Below are 11,481 nucleotides of genomic sequence, written 5' to 3'. Positions count from 1 at the left end.
CCAGCCTGGGCTCCTGCTTGCTTTTCCTCTCCAGCTTCCGAGGGTTATGGCAGCGGCAACAGCAGCAGCAGCAGCAGCAGCAAATTCTTTGGCATCATTTTTTCCAGCAAGGATCCCACACCCTGAGGCCTGCTAAATTCAAACCTAGCCCTCAGAGTTCAAGTATGGGCACCATTCCAGAGGCATTAAGCGCAACAGGCTTCATTCCAGTAACAGGTACTTCTAACATCACGAAAGACTTCTGTCTTGTTTGCAATTACCTTGAGTAGGGGGAAGCAAACCACTGCCCTCTGGATGCCTTAATCTGGGTTAGAGACTTTTAGGGCTTGTTCCTGAGAGGACTGCTTGGAGGGGACACATTAGCAGTGACTCCTGGGATCAATCACTCAGTGCCAGGGACATTGCTAGTTTTTGTTGTCCTTCCTTAAGTGATACTTTGGCAGGACCCAGCTATTTCACCTTGGGAGAGGAGGAAAAATATCCCTTCAGGACTAGCAAAGGTGATGACTTGTTCCATTGCAAATAATGGAAAGGAGATCTGACTGCCAAAGGATTGCTACAGAGTAGAACCCTGAGCCAACTTCCTCCCTGAGGAACATCAGAGAATCCTGGTACATGTTGAGTGAGGGGGTGGGGATAGTTCCAAACCCATCAGTCCTATGGATGACAGAACAATAGATCCAGAGGTTAGATAGTTGTCAGGAATGGACTCAGAATTCACACAAGCATATGAAAAAGCATAATCTTTTGAAAGGTAGTGTGGTCCAGTGGATAGGGCGTTGGATGGAGCTTCAAGATGGGGGTGGGCCACTGACTTGTGTAATCTCAGGCAAGTCTATGTGTCTCTGTTTCCCCTCCTGCCCCTTGCCTGTCTTATTGAGATTAGAAACTGCTTGAGGCAAAAACGCTTCATATGTCTGTACAGCTACTAGTTCAATGGGTCACCATCTCACTTGGGGTGCTAAAGTAAAACAAATAATAATTAAGAAGGTCATTTAAGCTGGTGTCTAAATACTACAGTGATGAGTGTGTTAGAGATAAGAGACAGACACACTAGCACTTAAGGATGTAGATAGACAAATGGCTCTGATTGTTTGCAAGATTATCTGTTGACTTGCAGCCTGTCTCAGAGCTGTTGGGTTCCCCTCTCAGTGGAGAACCCTAGAACCTTAGTGAACTAGATAGAACCAGAGCGTTATCATGTGAAGCTACAAGGACACCTGCTGGAGTGAGATTTCCCATCCGTGTCCCTGCTTTAGGAGACATTCTCCAAAGGATTTGGCTTTTTCCCCTTAGTTCTGAAAAGAGAGGGAAAGTGTGCAGAAGCAGAGCCTTTCTGCACAGGAAACCAGCACGCAGTGCCTAGGTCAGAAGGAAATGAGGTCATGGGATGGAACTGACCAGGTATCTGGGAGATCCCACCGAGGGAGAGCAAAAGGCAAGGAACACAAGAGCCTTCCCATTGCAGACAGTGCATTGGCTTATCCCAAGGGCCAAAGAGGGGTGTGTGGATGCTGCTGGTGAAGCCCAGCAAGCACCTTGGATTGCTTTGGGCTGACTTCTGAGGATAGGTGCATATGTGACATTGCAGCAGAGTGGTGCACTGTGTCCTTTGAACTTTTTTAGTTTGAATGGTGGTGTGATGGCACCTCTCATAAGGTTTTATGGAAATATGCTTATAGAATTATAAAATATCACAGTTGGAAGGGACCTCAGGAGGTCATCTAGTCCAACCCCCTGCTCAAAGCAGGACGTATCCCTAGACATATTTTTACCTCAGTTCTCTAAACGGCCCCCTCAAGGATTGAACTCACAACTCTGGGTTTAGCAGACCAATGCTCAAACCACTGAGCAATGTATGAATGTGTATGACATAACTGGAATACATTCTGTGCTACATATGCCATGTAACATAACTACGTAAAGGTTAGGATCTACTACATCTATTAATCCTATTTGTATGCATGTATCATTTTTGTATTCAAAGTTATGAATATTGGCCATGTACTGGCTTGATTTCTAAATAACCTTAGTAGAGCATTTGGTCAGTTCCCGGAGAAAGGAATTCGCAAAGTTAAGTGCCCAATCAGGAAGCACTTAAGGAACAATGCATCTTGGAATGCTCCAATCCACATAAAAAGTCTTGGAGACATTCAAGATACCATGTGAGCAATGGCTTCTACCTGTAAAAACAGAGTCATGCATGGACACGTGCCTTTCCCAGGTGACTCCAGAACTCCATCTTGGCACTGGATTTTGCATAGGAGAGAGGAGGGGTCTCCATCCACAAGAGAAAATCTATGTAAACCAGTGGGAGCCCCTCCATTTGGTCTTCAGCTGGCTAAAGAGAGAGCCTCTCTGCCCTTAGAATGTCTGAAAGAAACTGGAACAAAAGACAGTAACCACAGGGGCTGTTCTTTACAGTCCAACACCATGTTAGCCCAAACATTCCCAGGAAAGCTCAGATGTGGATTGGTGTCTATCAAGGTCCATTGTTGGCCAGGTACTCCCAATTATTTGAATAACCCCTTCACAGTATGTTGACCAAATCTGCCTTAGGTGCTTTCTACAGCTAACACTTTAAATACAAGCATAGAGCCAATGCTCATAACTTTAGATATAAAATAATACATGCAAATGAATAGGATGAATACATTTAGTAGAACAACCTTTGCAAAGATATGTCACATGGCATATCTAGCATAAAACATATTCCAGTTATGTCATATTTACATTCATAAGCATATTTCTATAAAGCATTATGGGATGCAATGTCACATCCATCATCTGTTCAGTCACCCTCATATAACTAATTAAATTGTTGCATGCAAATGAGCTGTAAAGTGAGCATGATGTTTGGTTGAGTTACCTCTGATATCATGATGATCTAGGACAGGGTTTCTCACAACAATTTTTTTGTATGGCCTGAGAGTACGGCCACCATCTCTTGCTGATGTCTGCTCTGACAATTTTTTCTAAAATACTTGATCAACTTTAGGAAAAAATCAATAAATATGCACATACCCATGTCCAACTCATTGTAATATATTTATGAGGATTTTTTTTTGCAGGCTCAATAATAAAAATAATGTACTGTTGTCTCTATTCTTTACTGGGCCTAATCAGAACAAAAACACAAATAAGGTGCTTTGTACTTTCTTGTCTTTTTTCTTGTCTTTTGCTTTTGTGGTTGCTTTTTTAAAAGATATTCTAGTTACTAGGTCTGCTGTGAAAAGTGATATTAACAAACATACAAATATCACTTTTCACCACAGAATTACTCAGCCCTGGCAAGTCTGGGCATAAATTAAACTCTGGATGGAGAGGTGGATATGGAGGCAGTGGGAGGCTAGGTACACTGGAGAGAGTGGGTGACCTTGGGGCCAAAGCGCACCACAGTGAAGTCAGGGAAAGGAGAATGAAGCCATGTGACTGGAGCCTGCAACCCACCACCCAAGGGCTGAAGCCTGACCCCACAAGTCATGGGAAGGTGGGAGACTCACTGGCTACCTGCTCCTCCAGCTTTTGTCTCTGCAGAGGTGGGCAGGGCCCAACCACTGCTAGTGGCCCTGTGGGAAGGGGCCACTGTTTCCCCCTCCCCGTCACTATCCAGAAGGCTGAAAAGAAAAGTCCCTGATGGCTGCCTGCGGCCACAGTGGCCATACTTGAGAAACGCTGGTCTAGGACTCTTGGCATGACATAGACATGTGCCTGACTGTATCTGTACACCGCATGGGTGTAATTTGTAAAGTCAGAACAGCTGTGAAATTAAAAACTGGATGGCACCAGACCATGAAACCCAGTGATGCTTCAGCCTGCTGCTATTCTGAACAAAACGACTCTCAGCCATAGGTTTAGCTGTTTTCATTGCTACACACTGACACAACAGACATGTTAGGCTTCAGAGAGACACTCCTGGAATCTTATTTATATAGACTATGTGGGCAGTAGGGAAGATGCCAGGAGCAGAGTGGTGAATGGAATGCCCACATGGGCTGTGACAGAGGTGTCAGACTCATTCAGTGGAAAGGGCCAAATTCCACTTTTAGTTATGGTCCGTAGATCAGGACATAAATCAAGGACTCCATAGCCCCTTCCATTGACAGCAGACTGCCTGCAGGATCAGTGGGAGCTTGGCACAAAGAGCAAGGTTATAATCTGACCTTCATATAGTATCTAAACATATAATTGTGATGTTGTGCAGTCTATATGGTTTATAAAAATTTAATAAGTGAATATAATGTAACTGAGATATGCTTCATGCAAAAGGTCTCTTGTAAGGTATCATTACAAAGCTTATCATTACACTATAGCAGACCTTAAGGTAATGTAATGTAAGCTTATCATTACACTATAGCAGACCTTAAGGTGGCTATCCTGCAGCAAAAAAACTTCAGGACCAGACTTCAAAGAGAAACTGCTGAGCTTCAGTTCATTTGCAAATTTGACACTATCAGCTCTGGACTCAACAAAGACTGTGAATGGCCTTGCCAATTACAGAACCCGTTTCCCTCCCTTGGTTTTCACACCTCTACTGCTAGAACAGGGCCTCACCCTCCCTGACTGAACTAACTCGTTATCTCTAGCTTGCTTGCTAGCATATAATATACCTGCCCCTGAATTTCCATACCTGCGTCTGACGAAGTGGGTATTCACCCACGAAAGCTCACGCTCCAAACGTCTGTTAGTCTATAGGTGCCACAGGATTCTCTGCTGCTTTTACAGATTCCAGACTAACACGGCTACCCTCTGATACATTACAAAGCTTATAATCTACTGAGTGTAATCATCCTATTTGTATAAATGTACCACTCTTGTAGCTGAACTAAATATGAATATAACTCCGAGGGCCTATTGTAATTATGCAAAGTGTGGCCATTAATGGTGCTTTGGAACCTTGATGACTCCATTAACTAGGACCATTGTCTGCCAATGGCTGTGTTTTACCTGTAAGTTTCCTGTATACCTGTGTGCTGGCAAGTGGTATGCAGTTTTACAGTGACATGTGATCATGTCACCTGAACTGGAACCATCTTTAACCTGGTGTCTTTCCATTGAGAGGAGGGGGGGTGGGAACTCAGAGAGGGACAAAAGGATTCCCACCTTATGCAAAGATATAGAAGGTGGGAAGAGAACAAAGGGGAAGAGCTATCACGAGAATCCCCAGCTACCATGACCTGGAACAAGAGCTTGTACCGGGGAAAGAATTGTACCCAGGCTGGAAGGTCTCCAGTCTGAGGAAAAAAATTACTGAAGCATCTCTGAGGGTGAGATTATCTGTATTCAGTTTGATTAGACATAGATTTGTGCTTTTTATTTTATTTTGCTTGGTGACTTACTTTGTTCTGTCTATTACTACTTGGAACCACTTAAATTCTACTTTCTGTATTTAATAAAATCACTTTTTACTTATTAATTAACTCAGAGTATGTAATAATACCTGGGCGAGCAAACAACTGTGCATATCTCAGAGTTATAAAGGGCGAACAATTTATGAGTTTACCCTGCATGAGCTTTATGCAGGGTAAAATGGATTTATTTGGGTTTAGACCACATTGAGAGTTGGGCATCTGAGTGCTAAAGACAAGCACACTTCCGTGAGCTGCTTTCAGATAAATCTGCAGCTTTGGGGCAAGTAATTCAGATCCTGCGTCTTTGCTGGAGCAGACGGGAGTGTCTGGCTCAGCAGGACAGGGTGCTAGACTTCTGAGCTGGCAGGGAAAACAAGAGCAGAAGTAGTCTTGGTGCATCAGGTGGCAGCTCCCAGGCGGTTTCTGTGATCCAACCCATCACAATAATTGCTGTTCTTTTTTAGGTGCTTTAGTATCACTCAGTAGGACAATATGCCCAATCCCCTTTGTGCTACCACTGTTTCTGCTCTTTGTTTCTCTTTTTTCCCCATCATCCTGTCTCTTCTTCTTCCTTGTTTTAGTGTCCTTCCTTCTGCATGTCCTTCCTTGTATCAATTCCCAATTCTTCCCCACTTTTGGGCCTCTTTCCCAGCCCTCTCCTACTCTATATACTACATGTTCAGCAATGTAGTAGTTAATGTTGACATCAAGGTGTCATTTTGATTGACACTCCAATTACTTGAGCATGGGACTGAGGAGTTCATGCCTCTCTGAGCCTTTAACTGAGGCTGTTGGCAGACTCAGGAAGGCAATACTACATCAGTTTACCTTCACCTATTGAATCTTTTCTTTACCACCAAAAGGCTAGAAACATACTTTTTTAAAAAAAAAATGAAAGCTGAGATTCTGCTCAATCTGAATATGTCAGGTGGGAAACATCAATACATCAGACAGGTCAGATCTGGCCTATGGGCTCTATGTACAACTTCTTTGGTCTAGGACATGCAGAAAGTGTTTTGCTCTCCAAGTGGCAGTGCAGCAAGTGCCTGATAGTGACGTGGTCCCTTTTATCATACAAGCTCTGAGTTTGCATCTCTATTATTTCCAATGTGGGCAGCAGTGGCCAGGATCCACAGTGCAAGCATTTGGGCTTCTCAGTCAGCACAGGCCTCACTTGTGGCTTTTACATTGGCTTTGCGGAGCTGTTTTCAGCAAGGCTATTTTTCCTGACCACAAGCTTGTGGGTTACTCTTGATAGCACTCCTTTGCAAACAGCAGGTCCCCCAGGGCAGTAATGCAGCCCAAAATGGATGCTGAAGTGGAGCTGTTGTCCCAGGAGCGACTGAATTACATTACACTTCAGCATAACAAACAGCTGCTGTCAGCAGTGGTGAGGTTGTTTATTTGAGTTAAAAATGTACGTTGCTCTTTTTCATGGTAGAAGAGTGAAAAGAAGCTCAACGTCTGAGCACAGGCTCTCTCCTTCCTCTCCCACCACCCAAGGGGCTATGCCAAGGCAGCATACCCCATCCATGCTCTGCCTTGCAGGCAGCTACATCTTCTGCTAATTGCTTGGGAAAGGGGATGGAAATACAGTGGAAATTAATGGAAAACCAGGTGAAACTGAAATCAAGTTCCCTAGGCTTGGACTGGTGGGATCCCACTCTGCATGGAAATATTTATTTTTAATGTAATAAACTTTTAGGACTAAATAGTACACTTCATTCTACCCCACTGACTTCACTAGGATTACACGAGTAGAGATGAGAGCAGAGTTTATTTCCTTGGTTTTAAATAATGTAGCTAAGTCATTTGGTATGCCCCCTCATGGCCAGTGGGAGAACAAAAAAAGTGCATTATGAATTGATAAGGATTATCAACATTAGAAATGTCTATTCAGTGGGTTACATAATGTATATTTAACTAAATACAGAGCATGGTTTGGTTGCAGCTTTAGCAGACTAAGCCCCAAAATATTTCTGTTGGAGGAGTAGCATAGGTAGATGTGACGCTTCCCTTGGTTAAACTGGGGTTGTGAAGCATCTTGCTAACACCTGCCCTTAAGGTGAGAAAACTTTGTATCTGGCTGCCGAGCATCAGCTCCCCAACCCAGGCAACACAAGCACTCCCTTTTAGGCCTATTCAGGCCCCACTATCTACAGGTTAGCGATAGGCACACCCCAACCCCCAAACCCTTTGAGCTTCTCACTCAAGTGTTCAGATCCTGTTCTACTGGACACATACTTCCTAAGAAACAGAACACACCAGCTTATCAGTTCCATAGCAGATCACTGTGCCATTTAACACACAGCACTTAGCTATGTTTATAGCGAAAGCATGTATAAGTTAAGTTTAGAGAGTCATGTAATAGCAAGTGGAAGTATTGGAGTCAAATGCTTACCTATAAAAAGAAATCATAACATGCATTCTAGAGCTTAGTCTTAATTAATAAGATACTCTCATGTCTAATAAAGTATTGCTCTCCAGTGCTTTACAACCAGGCAGCTTGTGACCCCTTTTCATGAGGCAGCCATGCTGGTGGGTTGCCTCCTCGGTGCAGGATAAAATCTTATTCCCTTTTTCCCCCCTTTTTAATGCAATACAGACTTTTTTCTCCCCCCACCCCTCTTTGGAGCCTGATCTTGGGATTCCTTGGGACTTGGTAAATCCTCAGGCCTGCACCTGGCCCAGACAGTAAACATAGCCAATCTTTATGGATGGCCATTGTTCTATATGCTGATTGAGTTAGCCCTCAGGCTTGCCCCAATTGACAAAATTAACTTTAACAGTTTTGGCACCTAATCTTTTCCATTTTACATATCCCAGTCATCTAGTTGCTGTACAAACATCTTGCAGTGATACTGTGACCAGGGAGTTACTGACTCTTGGTAGAGACCTCACATGCCATCCTTTGGGGAACTATTATATAGATATCAGACCCAGGTGATCCCTGTAAAACCCTATGCATGCATGCCCTCTGTCTTCTGCCAGTTGGCACCTAGAAGTTCCTGGGTCACAGTAGGTCACTCTTAATTGTTGATGTATTGTAACTACCTATGGCCAAGGACAGGTTCTTCTTAATGGCAGGGCCTCATCCATGGTGCTCTGATCAGAGATGCTCTGCAGGTCTATCCCTGTTTAGTTACGTTTTTCTATAACCCACTTCCATATCTTGTGACCAGGATTCTGGATCTGGCTTATTATTTTTAAATGAACTCATTATTTTATGTGCAATGCCCATGTGCCTCTTTGGATACTCAATACATTATTTCTAATAAAGCTATGTGCACAGCTGGGGTAACGTGGCACCCCTGTCCGGTACAAGGCCACTGTTCCCAATAGTATCAGGTAGGCAGGAGAAGGCTAGCCAATGAGTGCGTGTACCGATGCTATGATGAGCATAAGGCCTTGTCTACATGGGAAAGTTTTTTCAGTATATGTTTTTCTGCTATAACTATACCTAAAGAATATGTCCACGTCACTCTGTTTATGCTGACTTAAGGTACTTCCCATGTGAATCATTGGGCCCACGCAGCTCTATGCTTTTTCTAAATAACTGCACAGCATTCTGGGCTGATATCCCAAGGTACACTGTTACCAGGGGCAGGCTAGTAACTGCATATGCACTTTTTTGCAGGTTCTCCTTACAAGGGAGGATGTGATGTTGAGGCAGATCCCGTTCAAAAAAGGCAATGGGTAAACCAGGAAGATATGCAGGGTTGCTGTCTAGCAAGAGGGTAGAGTCCTCCCCCGCCCACCCCCCAGTCCTCTCCACCAACTGGTGTAGGGGTGGAAGAGATACGCCTGCTGTATGGGTGACCCTGAGATGGCCTCATTGCTTTGCAATGGGCATGACAAAACAGAGCCCAATCTTTGCCTTAAATTCTGCTTTCTAATACTTGCTGATCAGCACAAAATATGCTGCAAAATAAATAGATTTGGACAGTAATTGGTCTGAACCCATTTTGCTGTGGAGGGGGTTACCAATGTTGATGGTCTGATTGAAAATAATCATGGTCATCTGTTATTTGTGCAGACACAAATGCCTTCATAATCTCTGTGCATTAAGGAAGCTCTCTGTAGCCTCATTTAGACAATTTACCTCGTATTCCAGTGCATGGTTAAAATTTAAAGGTAGCTATAAGCTCAGGGCACTGAGCAAAGTGCTTTTTCTTCTTCTGTATCTGCAGCTACAATGAACACCTGCCAGGCAACGTGTTTGACTTGTTCACTCCTGTCCTGGCATGCAACAAGCAGCAAAAGGTAGAAGAGCATATCGCTTGGCAACTCAGAAATGTCCTCTTCTGCTCTTCAGATGACTCGCATTGGAGTCAGCTTGAAGCTCAGTTTCTCACCTCAGACACTAACACAGTAAGTTCCACTTCCCTGAATATAATGGAATAAACAAATAAAGCAGGATAATTATAACACGTGTATCTATAGTGCTGTGTGTCTAAGAATCTCAAAGTGCTTCACAAACAATTACCACCTACCTCTGCTGAGTTAGGTAAGTACCGTAATAACTGTATGATCAGCTATAGTCCTTCCCAGTTGCCATTTTAATGTGCACTGCAACTCTTTTGGAACTATGCTGGCCTCTAGGCTAGGATTCAAAGCATTCTACTTCAAAAGCACATGAACCTCTAATACTTCAGCTAAAGTAGAATCTGTTAGCCATATAAGGCCTCTGATACACAGCCGAGCAATTCTGGTTCCGCCACTAGACTCTAAGAGGGGAAAATTCCAAAGGTCACATTATTAAAAAAAATAATGAATTAACTATGACCCAGCTCCACAAAGGTATTTAGACTCCTAACTTCCCTTGAAATTGATAGAAGTGAGGAACCTGCATCTAACGAAGTAGGTATTCACCCATGAAAGCTCATGCTCCAAAATGTCTGTTAGTCTATAAGGTGCCACAGGATTCTTTGCTGCTTTTACTAAATATCTTTGTGCACTCAGCCTATGGATTTAGTTCTGTACTCTGTCTTCTTCCTCCGCTTCCCTATTCCCAAAGGGAGCATCTGCAAGGGATAGTGGTTGCTTTATGTCCTTGTGCTTCTTGGATTCCAGCCATTTCCCAGTCTCTGTCTCCTCTGAGGGCTATTATTACTCTTTTTCTCAGTCCCACCCTCTGCTTTCCCTTTCCTTTCACAATTTAATTTCCCTGACTTTGTTCTTCTAATTGTCTATTTCTCACTCTACACCATTGCTTCTCTTTGTGCTGGCTGCTGTCCCACCTCTGTCTTCTTTTCACAACTTACTTTAAAGTGTAGACATGAAATGGCACCCAGAAGCATGTATGTAAATTGTGATGAGAATATATGAACCAAGAAAGTGGTGAATTGCAGGCAGGGGAGGCAGGCAGGGGATGATGTGACAAACAGCATTTGCAGAAACAGTTACCTGGCCTAACTGAGGCTTTGTCTACACTGGCAAGTGAAAGAAAACTTTTGTTGCTCAAAGGTGTTAAAAAAAAAAACACTAAAAACAAAAGTTTTGCCAATGACAAGTGTCAGTGTGAACAGCACTTTGTTGGCAGGAGCGCTCTCCTGCTGATAATGCTAATTCCACTCATTGTGGGTGGAGGTTTTTTGTCAGTGGGAGAGCTCTCTCCAGCTGACAAACAGCAGCTACACTGCGCCTTTTAGAGGCACAGCTGGAGCAGCACAGCCGTGTCACTAAAAGCCTCATAGTGTAGGCATAGTCTGAGGCTTCCTATTGAGCTGACTTCACATTTGACTCCATCATCTCACTAAGAAGGAAAAATCGGATGGAGGGTAATGATTGGCCTGTTTATTTCTGATGCCACAATTCAGTATTATTCAGAGTTCACAAGGCAGCAGCAATGACAAGAGGAAAAAAGGTGGCCAGAAGAATCTGGGGGGAAAGGAGGAGAGATGGGCAAGTGAAGGAAGAGGAAGAAAAGGGTGCAGAGCAGCACTGATAGGTCAGGGTATGTCTACACTACAGGATTATTCCGATTTTACATAAACCAATTTTGTAAAACAGATTGTATAAAGTCAAGTGAATGTGGCCACACTAAGCACATTAATTCGGTTGTGTGCGTCCATGTTCATAGACTCCTAGACTCGTAGGTCAGAAGGGACCAATATGATCATCTAGTCTG

Source organism: Chelonoidis abingdonii, chromosome 4, assembly GCF_003597395.2.
Source record: "Chelonoidis abingdonii isolate Lonesome George chromosome 4, CheloAbing_2.0, whole genome shotgun sequence".
Taxonomy (NCBI): Eukaryota; Metazoa; Chordata; order Testudines; family Testudinidae; genus Chelonoidis; species Chelonoidis abingdonii.
This window is presented reverse-complemented; position numbering follows the sequence as displayed.